This window comes from Bombus pyrosoma, linkage group LG4 (assembly GCF_014825855.1).
Source record: "Bombus pyrosoma isolate SC7728 linkage group LG4, ASM1482585v1, whole genome shotgun sequence".
Lineage (NCBI taxonomy): Eukaryota > Metazoa > Arthropoda > Insecta > Hymenoptera > Apidae > Bombus > Bombus pyrosoma.
In genome coordinates, this window is record NC_057773.1 from 10,921,270 (window position 1) to 10,934,189 (window position 12,920).

The window sequence follows — 12,920 nt, forward strand, 5'->3', positions numbered from 1 at the left end:
CTACGAGGTGCTCTGAAGCAGTGTCACGCGTTTCCTCTCGGCGTGCAGAGAAAATTGGCAGCCATGTGCTGTCAAGTTGTCCGGTATACACAGTCGCAGCTTCGATACCTCGCGCTCACGCGTTGAACCGCCTTCCTAGTCGCGTCGGAGGAACTCGCGCCAGCAACCGACAGATATCGAACAGTCAGCATGACTACGCGATCCGCGCCCTCGGATCCAAGGTTTCCCGCTGACTATTTATCTTGTTACATCGAAGTGATTCGATTCTAACAGGAGATCAATGACGACCGCCTAGCTCCGCGACTTTCCGGCTTCTTGTTCCACGCGATGGAGCCGTGAGAGTTGCTCAACGCGGTGGTCCGATAAATCCACGGAATCGCTCTAAATTAGTCCTTTTGTCGTAGAACGCTTGAAATCGATTCGACGGTTGGTTACGCTTTCCGTGACACCTAAAAGGATCGTCGTTATTGATTTTCTATTCGTAAAATTATCCATAATAAAAAGTCAATAGATAAAGTGATAGAATTTGAAACTTGGAATTTGTAGCTGGAATAGATATAATTTGAAATTGGCTCTAAACTATCAAATATATATATACAGTAGCTAGAGAAAGTATTTCAACACTTGTAGAGATCTTTTACGAATCTTTATGTGTGATATGCATACAGTTTCAGATGGCTTTTAAATTTGACCAACATTAAAATACCTCGATTTTCAACAAATTCCGACAAATTTCAAATACCTCACAGAATATATACATAAAAGTTTTCTATGGTGTATCTTCAAATACTTTCGTAAGTCACTGTACTCCGTTGATAAGTAACGAAACGCACAGTACACTTAAGACGAAGATATCCAAATATTAAAATCGCAGAATGAAGTGGAAACTTATTACCTGCGTATATTATAAAGCGTATATTGAATCACACTATGTCTCGAAAGTTTTATTCAAAGATACCAATTTACATGAAAAATAGATTTAGTTTATTAAAACTCACGTTTATAAAATTAGCAAGCGTTTCATGATTTATGCATGGAAGTATAAATACCGAAGGTGAAGAGAAAAAGTGTAGATTGCATGGCTACTAACTTGGACGTCTAATACATACAGTGTCCTGATTCATGTTTCTGGGACACCGAGATATTTCATTACGATTCAAGGCACCACCGTGTCCATGTTTAATACCTGGTACAATCCTGAAACGATGAATGCAAGGTATGGCGGTATAACGTACGAGAGAGCACTTACAGCTGCAACGACGGTAAACGTGAGGCCATGTGTCGCATACTGGTCCCGATCGACAGTCAGACGACAAATATTTATTGCTGCTTACTACTCGGCAAATGTAAACGTTCCTTCTCTAATGGTGGACACCTAATATCGCCCACGCGATCGTTCCACTTCCACTATTCCTCGTGAATCGATGAATGTTCCCTTCATGATGATATCCAGAATATATGGAACGTTACCTGAAATGATTATAATTTGTTGATTATTTGATATTCAGAAAATAATGCTAGACATTTGGTTATAGTTACATTGCTCTGTAGAATACACTGTCAGCTTGGACGATCCTCGAACGGTGATCGACGGAGGGGGTGTTTCACTGATCGAAGAGCACGTCACGAAGATGTGACCTGTGCGTCAAGACAACCTCGAGTAAACAACGGAGAGCGGAGAGGAACGGGAAGCGGAACACGCGTCACTGTAGCCGAAATATTGACAAATGTTTGCGTAGCTCGCTAATGTAATATCGTTTATCCACCGAGTATCGAATGTTGCTGACAGAACGAGTCTTCGTAGGAATACTTAAACTATCAACGAGGAACAGAACACAGTTCCTCTATGTGATTAATCATTCCACGGTGTAGGAATGTTAAATTATAGACAGGATGTTTCACTGAAAATTGGACGAATATTTTATTTCATATAAAATGTATTACTGTTACATTATAATACACTTCGTATATTATTATCTTACTATATATAATACACTTCGGAATAGTTCCAAAATAAGAATATATTTTTAACTAGTGGCAAAAATAATTTTACATCTCGAATGAAGAAGTTACAGAGAAAGCACGTTGTACGGAAAATATAGAAAATAGCAACGATGCTTGAAGTCAACTATGGGACTATCAGACATCTAATTTACACGGACGAGATCGTTCCTATTAATCACTCGGCCCTAATTAACTTATTACCGAGCGAACATACCCGCGATGCGATCCTTGCGAGAAGGAATATCTGGCGAAAATAATCTAATAAATACGACGGTATCGACGCGATAATAAATACGACGAAGGCGCTAGGACATAAATCGCTTTCCTATTAGCGGAGCGTGTAGGCCGCTCGCGAGCGTATATTTCACCGATTTCCACGAGAATGCAAGTTGTTTATCGTTAATGGCTGAAACGATCGGACGAAAACCAGTTCCCGGCGTTAACTAACCTCGCCCCGCCGCGGCGTTACTTTATTGTGGCGTTTTTCAGAATAATATTGGGATTTACGAGGCAGTCCGATGGAAATTGCGATCCTCTTCGAATCTCTGGGTCCTTCTTCCACTTCTTGCGGTAGCCATCGAGGTTAAACAACGCGAGGAAAACTTCTTATATGTCGCGATCCTGCTGTCCTCGAATCTTTATATCTCAATTTCACTGTTGCTCCGAAATGTTCGAAAAATGTTTTAACTTTGGTAATAATATTTCGAGAACCTAAGATCTCTAAAGGTGTATTTACAGAAAAATTGTAGTTATTTTACCAACGCGACACTTTTAATTTTTTAACTATAATTTCCTCGTATTTCATTCGTGAGTAACAAGAAGATTGTGAAATTTCGAACATTTGCTTCCATCGAATACAGAGATGTATATACCTTTTCTCCAACAGCGACATTTTTCCACTGAAGATTGTTCATCTCGTAACATTTTCTGGAATTGTAGTTGTAACGATGGTTCTTCGAATATTGGTTCGCTGTATTATTCTTCCACCATCATCGACTTCCGGATGCAGTTACAGACTGCTTCATGGTGTCGTAATCGGTGAGAATCGGTGGCTATTTGTATGATCGTCGCGTAAACAGATTCTTGTAAGACCGTTCGGGTCATAATCTTACGGGAAATGCGACAACAATGGCGATTTAGACATTGTCCTCTGTAATTTAACAAGGAGCCGAAAGATAGTGGTGTTCCTTAACGATCTTCAAGAAACTCGCTGGAAATAAAGTTTTCACGTTAACTGGAATCTTTTGGTTCTAAATAAAATTTAAAAAAAACATGCCTTTCAATACCTTTGAAATCCGTTCCTCGATGTTAATTGAATTATCTCTTCTTTCTGGTCCTAAAGAACAAATTTATCGTATTAAAAAACGACATACTAGATCTTAATAGGAAGTGTATTAAAAAGTGCTAGAAATTTGCTAACTAATTTCTCATAGCTCTCTTCTTTGTCGAGAGCAAGTTTGTCGAGAAATTACAGTTTACAGCGTCTTTGACGCGTCTCGTGCCGCCATATTTTATACAGTAGCCTCTCGTAATTGACTAAAATACTCAGCGAAGCGTGGCGGAAGAGATCGATTAGATCGGCAGTCCTGGACCGGTAAAAATTGAATTACAACGTATTTTAATCTTGTCCAGCAATCGATTAGTTACGATCGCAGGACAGCGACCGCCCACGCAGTTGGTTACGCTATAAATACATACCAATAACTATTCCAGCTCTCTTAATTCTTAACCTTCACAATTCTCACAATAACGATCATTTAAATGTAAATCATTTGAAACAATTTTTTCAATTACCATTCTACTTTAGGAAACTAGAAGGACTAGAGTCCTTCTTACTACCAAGTTCTCCGTATTCTATTCTTATCGTAGACTATATTGTTCGAATTTTTCAATTTCAAGCTGTCCGTACCTTATTCTCATTTTTGCTCTCAATTTTCGAACTTTAGACAAGCATTGTAACTCGAAAGCCATCGTCAAATCGACAGAAGCATTTTCTCACCGTTCCTCGTATCAAATCCCACGCTGGACGCGTGGAACACGTTTCACAGCATCTACATGTGTTCTCGAGGTATCACGTCGTCGCGAAATGGTCGTCGAATCTCTGAATCCGTATCGGTCGGAAATTAGATCGAACACGGTTGAGAAGTCGAACGAGTCTCCGCTCGTCGTGGGAATATTTCCCCGTAACTGTATCCTTCTCCGTAGCTGGAAAAAGCGTGTAACACGGACAGCCGGATCAGAACTGGTATTCCAAGATCAATATTCATCAAACTTCTTACCCTCGGTCATTACGATTTGTTTCTCCGCTCGTCCCACCTATTTTCCGCGTTCCGTTGCTCCTCTTCTTCGTCTACCTTCTTACTCCGCAGCATTCTTCGACTCGATTCTGCATCCATCGATCCCTGGAAACGTCCAGTGGAACTCGATCCATGAATAAATGCAGATCCGAAATCCGTCATTGCACTTTTCCTGTAACGAAACACTAGTGTCACGAGAATTCTGCGATTATCGTTCCATCTGATTTATTATGTTACATTCTTAACTTGAGAGTTATTAAACTTTTATAAGAAATTCTTAGGATTTTCGATTGTGGTAAGTTACTTTAATCTCAATATAAATTCTGCATTTAGAGTAGGAGAACTTTCCACTTTCAATAAACAATCGCCTTGGAAATCCTTGGAAGTCGCCGATTAACAAAGTCAAAGGAAATATTCGTCAAAAAAATATATTCAGTTTCCATAAACTTCGAAGCAAATATATTTCGTATTCTATGAATTTTCAAATGGCGATATCTCCTTTGTTAAATGAAGAAAAATAATAAAAACTTAGGAAGGAAAATGAACTTAGGATCGCAAACGAGCTAATTCTCACAGTAACCAGCTGTATTGTCTTTGGAGTAATAGAATGGCTCGCTAACAACAATGAACGACGGCTAATTGATTTACAAGTCGACCGTGCTGTTCCACATTCTGCTTTATTATACCTGCACGCCGGTTCAATTGACCATGACGAAATATTTTTCCTTAATTGAATAATCAACGGTTAATCAAACGGTCGGCTCGATTAAGATAACGATCGGCCAGCCCACTTAGCGCGGCAAACGGGCCGAATAGCAAGTAATTATTCACACAGTCATCTGAATAATTGCCGGGAAAATTAAACGAGTACTGGCGTTACCTCCTAGCGTTATTAATAGCGACACGATTTCGACGTGAATCCCGTTTATCGCTCAACGATGACGTCCAATTTGCTTACGCCCCTTCGCAACTTGTTACGCTTGATAAATCGCCGTAAAATCAACCGCTCTATGCACAGAAGACTTTCATCTTTTTTCAATTTTACTGATTTTCTTCTCGCGAATATAGAACATGTTAGACAGTGGAAAGAAGTCGTATTCAATTCGCAGCAATAATTGCTCTGTTGTAATGGGAATTTCGAGGTTTTCTAGTTTCTACAGAAAAGAAGCTACTAAATATTTTCTACTTCCGAAAATTGACAAATTTCTGTTCCAATATTTCAAAGATACGGAATTTCCGCTTGGAGTTTTCCAAAAAATTCTACAGGAGCAGAAAATTTCTATCCGCTCTGTACGTAAGATCAAGCACTCCTTAAAAGTTCATCGATTCCGCGACTAATCATCAATTTCGTTCACCAATTTTACGTAATTTCCTAATGATCTTTTATACAATGAAATACGATGGTGCAGAGGCTCCAGAAAATCGTACAGAGTAAAAAATAGATAGGAGAACAAGGGAGAGGAGAAGGATGAAGGCGGGGTATTAACCAATTCCGTTCGATTAAAACAACAAAGTTGGGAGAACGGCAAGAAGTCTGGGACCGTCTCGGCAGACTTGTTCACGTGGTAGGAACTCGTGCTTGCTTCGTCACCCTCGAAGCCACAATTTCTTCACACTAATTACCGATCCGTCCCGCCCACCTGACAAGCGAGAATGTGTGAAAGACATGGAGAACCCGGTTCATCGCCAAACTCACTGGCTAGCTCTACTTAATCGACAACAATTCTGTTCTTGACTATTCCATAATTTTCTCAGAAAACAAAGTTAAATAACGAAAACGAATCGCGGCACTGTTCCATGGCGTCTATTCTTCCTCAAACATGTAGATCTGTAATGAGCATGTTGAAATTTAAGACTTAGAGTTTCGTTCAAAGATGGAAAAATTAGACGATGACATTTTTTCCGATAAGATATCTCCACCGGTGCCAATAATTACAATTACGTGGATATCTTGTTAAAAGAAGCAATCGCAAATTTAGGTAGATGGAAATTGCAAAAACAAAAATGTGGAAATTAAGTAAGTGAGGGGGTAGGGGGGGTCAATTGGTATTGAAACTTGTTTCGACATCGTAGAAAGCAAACGATACCATCGAAGGAACTTATTACACGGTGCGTTATTCGTTGGTCGAAGCGATCGAGATAGAGAGATCGATTTACGTGAATAATGAGACGGGGAAGAAAGTTGCTCGCCGATAAATTTAACGCGTTACGGAACCGCGACCGGCGCTCTCTCGCCGAAGAACAGGAGTGTTCCACGTCGTTAGACGCCGAGGTTACGTCCTGGGCCCGAAGAGTCCCATGGTGGTCCCCCTCGACCAGGTGGCCGGCCCCCACCGATGCTAATTAAATCATGAAAAAGGCGGTGAACGTGCGTCCGACAGTTTTTACGAAATTAATAAACCGGAACCACCAGTGGTTCTCAAGGTCTTTTCTCCTTATACAGTATTTAACTATCGATTTAGAATCATTCAGGAAATTTGCAATATATTTTTCAACATTTTGGTAAAATTCAGAAACACGAGTGAACTCGTACGTGATAGTAAAGTTGTACACATACTTAGAGAATAATGATTTTTGTTTCATTACGTTGTCTTAATTGGAATTCATACTCTCTACAGCAAGTTATGTGTCGTATGTTGTGCATCGTAAATTATTAAGATTAAAATCGAATTTTAGCGTTAAATCGGATATCGATGTAGTTTCCGTGAAAAGTGTTGACGATAAGTTGGATTTTTAACGTTTTATTTATCAGACTGATCGATGACGGAAGAATAGCAAAAGGTTTATGAGATATAATTTGGTCGGATCAATTGCAGGGCTGAGGGATTTTAAGCGTTGTTAGAAGCGTGATAAATATATTTAACACCTACTTTCAAATTACTCGGCATGTCGCTACGAAAAGGTTCGATTCGTAGCAAAAACCGTCGATTTCTTCGTCGATCATCCATCTGGTCGTTTGCATCCCCATGGTGAAGAGGTTTTTGCTGTGCCTCTCCTCACGCCGCGTCGAATCGATAAAGAATTAATCGAGGTGACCATGGCTGCCTGGTTTCTTATACGAAATCACCTAACGCCTAGATGATCCTTGAAATCCTCCGCATCTATGAACCTGCAACAATCGATTCCAATCGTTAATTTTTAAATTAGATTGCAGAAATGTTGCCTCAAATCTTTCACAAAATACAAAAATCTTTAACAAATTCAAATCATTTATTAAAATCTTCGTAAAATACGACAGTCTTCTTATAACGAAGGAAAAAGATCAAACACAGGAGAAATATTCTTGGGGATATTAAGTAAATTTTATATAAAAATTAGTCTTGCTTGAAAAAGAAGTGAGAGGATAGTATGTTAGGATAAAATAATTGAAATAAATACTTAAAATAAAGACACTTCTAATAAATGCTCACATTCTACTCCAACAGAAACGGACGGCTGTATTTTAAAAGCAACGAATGTGTCAGCGAAGTAGTCAGTCTTTCACGAGATTCCTCCACGAACAATAGACATACAGTGACAGAATCGTAAGATTTTCGAAATAAACTATTAACCGTTCTCTCGTTCCTACAAATTGACATATCTTGCTTGCAATCGAAAACGTATAAAATCGCAACAATATTCGCAAAAGATCACCTCAAGAAAGCTATTCATAGAAATTCAACAAGAACATTGCCAACCGCCACACAAATCGTCATAATACAACGAGAACGACTATTCGAATTCGGACATTCTCGATCCACGAAGAACAACGTCCAACGACATCCTTGTGCCATGAGCAGAAAGATGATCGGCGAGAATGAAACGAGTTTATCCTTCGCCGACCATCCACGAGTTGTCGAACGCGCGATGGGAATAAAATGTGAAACTGTAAATTGTGCGTGGGAAGAATCGGTCCCTGGACGGTCGTGGCGGTCGACCATGCTTCTCGTGGGCCGGGGTTGAAAGGTAGAGAACCCAGCCCCATCGCGAGGGTTGATCCGTCGTTGAATCAAGAGAGGAAGCGGGAGAGAGAAAAAATAGAGAGAGAAAGGGTCGTGGAGGATTTAAATGCGCGTTCGAGCGATCGAACAACGTTTGAGCCAGGGGTGTGAGCCTCGAAGGAGCTGGAAATTTGTTACGTTATGTCGGACGATCACTCCCCAGTGAATATGAAGAAAGATTTCTTTGGTTCGAACTGCAGGGGCGAAGGAGAGTGGTTCGGTGGTAGGTCCTCTCTCGACAAAGAGGTACTACAGGGGTTGGTCGCCCGTTTCTGACTGGAAGAGGAAGCTCGAAGTTGGACGATAGTGGGGATGGGACACGGTGCCAGGAATATAAAGCGAGGGATAAAAGAGACGGCGGTCACATATGCGACTCGTAAAAGCTCTTCTGAAAAGCTGCATCCGTCCCCCACGCGGAACCTGCCTCTGCAACTCGGCCTCTCTTACATTTCAATGACGCTGCTGGAATATCGCGAACATATTTTCGTGCGAGAGAAATTGGGAAATTCACCACCCTTTCTTTTCTTTTTCACTTCATTATTGAATAGCGAAAAAAATTACGACGAAATAGTCATAGAACGTAATAAGCAATCCCGCATAATGTTAGATGAAAATAGGGTTTTCGAATTTTTCTTCTTCCTTTTTAATGAAAGCGAATCCCTGTCTCGTGTTTATACACAGTAAAGTTAATAGTTATAAAACATTAATACTAATATCCCATTTGTTCGTGCCATTTTTTTACTAGAAAATAGCTCTCTCTCTCTTTTGTACTATCGATTCTCACGTGAATATAGAATTGACATAGTGTTTCTTCGAGCATTGATTAATTGCAAATTTCCAATTTTTATCGATATATCGCCATAATCGAACAGCGATGTACATACGTGAGGCAAAAGACGCGGGATTCAGAATCCGCGGCGACATCGGGTTTCTATGGAAACGTACAAAAGGCACGTTCAACCCCGGGGGATCTAGCGATATCGGCGAATATTAAGAAATAGCTTTCGACCGGCATTTCCGTACATTTGCGGACAGAGAACGAGCCATTCGTTTGCCGGCTAGAACGAGGTGCTGTCTATGCATGGCACGCCGGCACTACCATCCGACCGTCCCATAAATAATATCTTCTCTCTTTTCCCTCTCTACTGTCTTCTTCCGATTCCTTTCGGTTCGTGCCTCTCCATCTCGCGGTTCGACCGAGAGCCGTATCTCTTTTTCCATGCGCGTCGTATTCCGCGCGAAAAGCACGTAATTCAGGGCTGGAAAATCGAGATACGTGCCTCTCGATCGCCGATAGAGAGCTAATGTATCGAGTATTTTAATTCTGTACGGTGCACTCAATGGGATCCTTTCGTTCCCGTCATTTTCCATCAGCGGAAGCTTCATTCTTGAGAATTTTGCGATTCCGTGCCACGAGATTTTTATCGTATATTAACTGGTTCAAAAATATTTAAGCAATGCAAGCTAGGTCAAACAAATATCAGATAGACAACGAGACACGTTTTAGTCCCTCGCTTTGTGATTTTTCCAGTAGCGACTTAAGAAACGTAGGTGATTTGTATTTAGTGGTTTTTATCGAAAAATAGAAGTTTAAATTAGAAATTAAATCAGACTTCGTTACAAATATAATCTGCCTTTGGTAAACTGGAACTATAATTTATGCCACAAGTGTACTAACCTGTTACGAAGCAGAGATTGATAAAAGTGACGACTGATCTCACAGCTAGATTGCATTGAATCTTCTCAACGAATAATTCCTTTAAACGATAATCGAATTCTTCTGTTACTAATTTTTCTGCATCCTCCAAAATTGCTGTATCGCGTGTTAATAAAAATCTTCATCCGCTCGCAATGTCAATGTTCCTTGGGAAGAAGTTCCTCGAAATATATCGATAACCAACGAATTTATCATCGAACCTGGACAAGGCTTAGGTTTTTTTCCATGAGTGAAACAGACTATCCCAGGCGGAATTGTCAGCCGCTTAATCGTCCATTTCCACCTGTCAGTCTTTGCCAATGGACTGACAAAGAAGACCTCTATCCTTGCGGGGAAAGCCGCAAGAAAACACAGCCGAAGGAAAAAGAAATTCGAGCTTTCGTGAAGAACCGAGGCGGATTATGAAGCGCATACTACCGCGGCAAATAAAAATCGCTTCAGCGTGGCTGGACACGCGGGAAAACAGAGAGAAAGAGAGACGTTGCTCGTCATAGAGCCGGGGAATTACCGGAAGATGTCCCCTGGAAGCTTCGTGGTTGCGGATGGCTGACAATAAGCGTTCCATGGTCACTGCACCCTGCATGCACTGTGTTCTTTTTCGTCGAGAATAGAAGGCAATTCATGGATGTAATTTCTTAATAGTTTGTCCTGTTCGTGTTGCAACTCTCCAGAAACTTATTGCGAAAAGATCGATAGATATCGTAACTATTCGAAGAGCTAGAGATAATAATTATCTCTTAACTGTTTGCAAATTAGTTTCGATATACAAAATGTGCCAAGCAAATGAAATGAATGAAATGGTTTAATGTTAAATAGAAGGTAGAAGAAAATTTTCATTCAGCAAAATTAAATCGTTTTAATCGTAGTAGATACGTCACAATCTGATGCGAAAGTGCCAGGTGTTACAAAGACTAGAAGGACAATTCTGCTTCTTTTAAAGAAAACTATATTTTTCTTAATACATCGTTTCTCATACATACTTAATACATTAAGTATTGTTAGTTTCTTCCTTATTTCGCCGTCTGTAATTAACAACAGAATATCTTGCTAGATATTATCGTAATTCTGACTTCTGTTTCTTAACGGAAAATGCACTCTTTTATTCTCCGTAAAACGTGTTAATATATTGATAATGTGAAAATCATCAGCATCTACAATTAAAAGAAATACAAATGAAACATCGAATTTGATTCAACAACGAATCACGAAGAATTAATATTGTTTTACTGAGAAGCTTCTTTGGTAGATACACCAAATAGATACGTAACCGAAACAAGTTCGAGTGAAAAAACAAAAATCTGAAGGAAAAGGGAGAGAAGAATTCGAACATGGTCGATTTTCGTGAGGAGGAGGGGCCGTTACGCTCCCGCGAGGCGCGACGGGGTGCCTTTTCCCTCGCAGCGACTAAACGTCGACGTTTCTCTCCGCCATTCTTTTTTCCTCCCTCGCGCGATATTCCGTTTCCACGTCTGTGGAAATCCCTCGCGGCGCTCACTCAATCATACGCTATTTGTGTCGCGGCGAGTACTCGCCGCAAGAAAAGCCGTCCATCGAGCAAGAAACTCTCACCCTTCCATTCGTCCTGTCGCTCTTCCCATCCTCCGTTTCCATCCTTCCTCTTCCCTTCGTTCTAATCGCTGTTTTGCCGCGACTCGTGGCAATCCCGCCGGATTTTTACTCCGCCCTGCTAACGCGATTTCGATCCGAATGGTGCGGTTAAATATTTACCGTCCGCGAACCGATTAATGAACGTTCTTGTCCCCGTACTGTGTTTTATCGAAGCTGAGTGTGCGATTCTGTTGTATAATTTTCTCATTTCCCTCTGCATTTTGAGACTTTACGACAGTCGAGACGAATCAGCGATACCCAAAGATATAAAAACTTGTACCACGAAACGCAGTCGGTACAATTTAAACATTTTTTTATCGATCTATTTTTAACACGACCTTTATTATGAAATGTTGTGTCAGAATCGGATTAACTCCTCGAATATTTAATCTACATTCTTACAAACTTTTAACAGAAGTTTAATACCAAGCGACATTTTCGTATCTTTATCAAATTTACGAGATCTTTCAATGATAAAGACACAGGATTGTACCGGGAACAATCCAAAGAACGTAACAGTTAAAAGATACATCGTAACGACGATAAAATATATAGTTCTGCTCCAGAATATTTAACAAAATCAATATCGATCGCGTAAATCAAATTCCTCGCCCCATCGAAGATGACAGCCACACATCAACCGACTATTGATACGTGACTCGACAGTGAACGTATTAAATATTAATCCAAAAATGTATCTTTCCAATCAACTTAAAGGAACATTACTCGGTTCCATAAATAAAGATCGTTTATGTTTCGCCCGGCAAACAAGGGAAACAGCGTAGCAAACAGAATCATCTATTTCTACAGAAAGAACATAATTTTAAGTAAATGTCACCCGGGGGAATTCATGCGTTCGTACGAAGCATCGTCGCGCGATACGCTTTTTGTCCCCGATGCTCGGGGTAAACGAAATCATCGAAACGGGGGAGGGGGCTCGATCAGCTAGACATAACCCCTGATCTCCACGATTCTCTTCATCTTCGCCGTTCGCGTTGCTTCGAGAGGAATGGAACGAAGGGTGGTCTGAACGTTCCTGGTTTATCCGACTGACGTTTCCGCCGGCGAATCAGCCTCCTATCGTATCGATATGACGGCCCTGAGGGTCGCCCCCAAGTAAAATCATTAGTAATGCGATTGTACCGCTCTCCGGTCACCGTTTTCCCCGCACTCTGGACAAATGTCGGCAACTGTGCCTGCGGAATTTTGCAAAATTCCAGGGGTCCTGCAACGAAGCATTCGCCTCGATATTTCTTTGTAGGTCAGCTTTATTTTTGATGATACGTAAACGCGAATTAAGCTTCGTGCGGAATG

The 12,920-nt window shown here is 40.6% G+C and overlaps 1 long non-coding RNA gene across 1 annotated transcript; it reads right to left on the reverse strand.

Annotated features, from left to right (window-relative positions):
• Positions 1-2,097: 2,097 nt before the first annotated feature.
• LOC122566972 lies at positions 2,098-4,233 on the reverse strand. Its single transcript, XR_006316668.1, has 3 exons — positions 4,004-4,233; positions 3,291-3,340; positions 2,098-3,214 (listed from the first exon to the last, which is right to left on the reverse strand). It is a non-coding gene; the product is annotated as an uncharacterized LOC122566972 (long non-coding RNA).
• Positions 4,234-12,920: the final 8,687 nt, after the last annotated feature.